We start from the raw sequence: 4,792 nt of genomic DNA, 5'->3' as shown, positions 1-4,792 counted from the left end.
CTGCACACAGTAAGCGCTCAATAAATACGATTGAATGAATGAATGAATGAATGGTGGGAGTGATACCTCTAAATGATAATAATAATGATAGTATTTGTTAAGCGCTTACTCCGTGCCAAGCACTGTTCTAAACGCTGGGATAGATACAAGGTCATCAGGTTGTCAATCAATCAATCAATCAATCGTACTTATTGAGCGCTTACTGTGTGCAGAGCACTGTACTGAGCGCTTGGGAAGTTCAGCACTTAGAACAGTGCCCTGCACATAATAAGAGCTTAACAAATGCCATCATTATTATTATTATTATTATTATTACAAGTTGGCAACATATAGAGACAGTCCCTACCCAACAGTGGGCTCACTTGGGGCTCACAGTCTCCATCCCCATTTTCCAGTTGAGGTCACTGAGGCCCAGAGAAGTGAAGCGGCTTGCCCGAGGTCACACAGCAGACGAGTGGCGGAGCCAGGATTAGAACCCACGTCCTCTGACTTCCAAGTCCGGGCTCTGGCCACTGAGCCACGCTGCCTCGGCCTACTTAAATCCAAGCCCACTCCCACCCTTCCCTATTTCTAGGCTTGGAGAGAGGTTAAAGTTCATGACAACCTTAGTAGACGGTAAAAAAAAAAAAGTTTTCCGGACCCTAATGCCAAGAGCCTGGCCTGTTTTTTCCCGGCCCGTCCGCTTAATGTCCGGAAAATGGTCCGGCAGGCTCCGACGCCAAAGGCCAGCCTGTCCCGATCAGTCGATCGAACGACCGGTGGGATTTATGGAGCGCTTATGGTGTGCGTGACTCTGTGCTTAGCGCTTGGGAGGGTCCAATACCTCAACAAAAAGGTCACATTCAATTGTATTTCTTTTCATTCGTATTTATTGAGCGCTTACTGTGTGCAGAGCACTGTACTAAGCGCTTGGGAAGTACAGGTTGGCAACAAGTTGACATATTCCCTGTCCCCGATGAGTTTCCAGTCTGTGCAGGGCCCGGGAGGGCAGCCGATCGGTCAGCCTGTGGATAGGAAGGCCAAACCCACCAGGAGCTGGATTCCGGGCTCCCACCGGTGACCAGTAATAATAATAGTAATAATAATAATAATAATAATAACAATAATAATAATAACTGGTATTTATTAAGCACTGACTATGTGCCAAGCATGGGGGGGGGGGGCAGATACAAGCAATAATAATAATAATAATAATAACTGTGGTATTTATTAAGCACTGACTATGTGCCAAGCACGGGGGGGGGGGGGGTGGATACAAGCAAATGATGATGATGGCAAAATAATAATAATAATAATAATGGCATTTGTTAAGCACTTACTATGTGCAAAGCACTGCTCTAAGCCCTGGGGGGATACAAGGTGATCAGGTTGTCCCACAGGGGGCTCCCAGTCTTAATCCCCATTTTACAGAGGAGGTAACTGAGGCTCAGAGAAGTTAAGTAACTTGCCCAAGGTCACACAGCTGACATGTGGCAGAGCTGGGATTCAAACCCATGACCTCTGACTCCAAAGCCCGGGCTCTTTCCACTGAGCCAGCTGACTATGTGCCAAGCACTGTTCTAAAAGCTGGATAATGATGATGGCATTTGTTAAGCACTTACTATGTGCCAAGCTGGGGTAGATACAGGGTTATCAGGTTGTCCCACGTGGGGCTCACAGTCTTCATCCCCATTTTACAGATGAGGGAACTGAGGCCCAGAGAATCAATCAATCAATCAATCATATTTATTGAGTGCTTACTGTGTGCAGAGCACTGGACTAAGCGCTTGGGAAGTCCAAGTTGGCAACACATAGAGACGGTCCCTACCCAACAGTGGGCTCACAGTCTAGAAGGGGGAGACAGAGAACAAAACAAAACATATTAACAAAATAAATTAAATTATTTTATTTATATAGAAGGGATGTGACTTGCCCAAAGTCACACAGCTGACAAGTGGCAGAGTTGGGATTAGAACCCATGACCTCTGACTCCCAAGCCCTGGCTCTTTCAACTAAGCCACACTGCAGTCCCCATCCCACATGGGACTCCCGGGCTCAATCCCCCTTTTCCGGATGAGGCAACTGAGGCACAGAGAAGTGACTCGTCCAAGATTGCCTGATAGACGAGTGGCAGATCCAGGATTAGAACCCACAACCTCTGACTCCCAAGCCCGTTCTTTTTCCACTAAGCCACACTGCGGTCCCCATCCCACATGGGACTCCCGGGCTCAATCCCCCTTTTCCCGACGAGGCAACCGAGGCCCAGAGAAGTGACTCATCCAAGATCACCTGATAGACGAGTGGCAGATCCAGGATTAGAACCCACAACCTCTGACTCCCAAGCCCTTTCTTTTTCCACTAAACCACACTGTGGTCCCCATTCCACATGGGACTCCCGGGCTCAATCCCCCTTTTCCGGATGAGGCAACCGAGGCACAGAGAAGTGACTCGTCCAAGATCACCCGGCAGACGAGTGGCAGATCCAGGATTATTCATTCATTCAATCATATTTATTGAGCGTTTACTGTGTGCAGAGCACTGTACTAAGCGCTTGGGAAGTACAAGTTGGCAACATATAGAGACAGGCCCTATCCAACAGCGGGCTCACAGTCTAGAAGGATTAGAACCCATGACCTCTGACCCCCAAGCCCTTTCTTTTTCCACTAAGCCACACTGCGGTCCCCATCCCACATAGGACTCCCAGGCTTAATCCCCCTTTTCCCGACGAGGCAACCGAGGCCCAGAGCAGTGACTCGTCCAAGATCTCCCGGCAGACGAGTGGCAGATCCAGGATTATTCATTCATTCAATCATATTTATTGAGCGCTTACTGTGTGCAGAGCACTGGACTAAGCACTTGGGAAGTACAAGTTGGCAACATATAGAGACGGTCCCTACCCAACAGCGGGCTCACCGACTAGAAGGATTAGAACCCATGACCTTTTAGACTGTGAGCCCACCGTTGGGTAGGGACTGTCTCTATATGTTGCCAACTTGGACTTCCCAAGCGCTTAGTCCAGTGCTCTGCACACAGTAAGCGCTCAATAAATACGATTGATTGATTGATTGATTGACCTCTGACTCCCAAGCCCTTTCTTTTTCCACTAAGCCACACTTCAGTCCCCATCCCACATGGGACTCCCGGTCTCAATCCCCCTTTTCCCGACAAGGCAACCAAGGTGCAGAGAAGTGACTCGTCCAAGATCGCCCGATAGACGAGTGGCAGATCCAGGATTAGAACCCACCACCTCTGACTCCCAAGCTCTTTCTTTTTCCACTAAGCCACACTGCGGTCCCCATCCCACATGGGACTCCCGGGCTCAATCCCCCTTTTCCCGACAAGGCAACCGAGGCACAGAGAAGTGACTCATCCAAGATCGCCTGATAGACGAGTGGCAGATCCAGGATTAGAACCCACAACCTCTGACTCCCAAGCCCTTTCTTTTTCCACTAAGCCACACTGCAGTCCCCATCCCACATAGGATTCCCGGGCTCAATCCCCCTTTTCCCGACGAGGCAACCGAGGCCCAGAGAAGTGACTCGTTCAAGATCTCCCAACAGATGAGTGGCAGATCCAGGATTATTCATTCATTCAATCATATTTATTGAGCGCTTACTGTGTGCAGAGCACTGTACTAAGCGCTTGGGAAGTACAAGATGGCAACATATAGAGACGGTCCCTACCCAACAGCGGGCTCACAGTCTAGAAGGATTAGAACCCATGACCTTTTAGACTGTGAGCCCACCGTTGGGTAGGGACTGTCTCTATATGTTGCCAACTTGTACTTCCCAAGCGCTTAGTCCAGTGCTCTGCACACAGTAAGCGCTCAATAAATACGATTGATTGATTGATTGATTGACCTCTGACTCCCAAACCCTTTCTTTTTCCACTAAGCCACACTGCGGTCCCCATCCCACATGGGACTCCCGCTCTCAATCCCCCTTTTCCCGACAAGGCAACCGAGGCATAGAGAAGTGACTCATCCAAGATCGCCCGATAGACGAGTGGCAGATCCAGGATTAGAACCCACGACCTCTGACTCCCAAGCTCTTTCTTTTTCCACTAAGCCACACTGCGGTCCCCATCCCACGTGGGACTCCCGGGCTCAATCCCCCTTTTCCCGACAAGGCAACCGAGGCGCAGAGAAGTGACTCGTCCAACATTGCCCGATAGACGAGTGGCAGATCCAGGATTAGAACCCACCACCTCTGACTCCCAAGCTCTTTCTTTTTCCACTAAGCCACACTTCGGTCCCCATCCCACGTGGGACTCCCGCTCTCAATCCCCCTTTTCCCGACGAGGCAACCGAGAGTGACCCGTCCAAGGTCACCGGGCAGACGGGCGGCGGAGTGGGGGATTAGAACCCGGCTCCTCCTGTCTCCCGGGCCCGGGCTCTACCCACTAGGCCACGCCGCCGTATCCTCCCCGCTCTGAGGGCCCTATCGCTTGGCCGCTGTCAGAATGTGGAAATGTTTACAAAATGCTCATTAAAACGAGGGGGGGACCGCGGCGAGATAACTCCAAATCCGGCAGGGAGCTTACACTTCGGAGATAACGGGCCGGGCCCCTCCGGTGGACCGCGGCCCGACCAATTACTGAAACCTGCGTGTTTGGCTGCGGGGGAGAGAGGGTGTGAGATAGAGGGGGGTTGTGTGTGTGTGTATATGTGTGTGTATCTCCATGTATGTGTGTGCGCGAGACAGGGACCACAACCACCAAGTGAGAATTCCCAAAGCCGTCGGGGCCGAGGCGGATAAAGCCGACGGCTCTTCCCCGCTGACCGTCCAGTCCTCAACTCCGAGGCGGGAAAAGG

This window comes from Tachyglossus aculeatus, chromosome 5 (genome assembly GCF_015852505.1).
Source record: "Tachyglossus aculeatus isolate mTacAcu1 chromosome 5, mTacAcu1.pri, whole genome shotgun sequence".
NCBI lineage: Eukaryota > Metazoa > Chordata > Mammalia > Monotremata > Tachyglossidae > Tachyglossus > Tachyglossus aculeatus.
The sequence above is the reverse complement of the archived record's forward strand: the minus strand, read 5'-3'. Positions refer to the sequence as shown.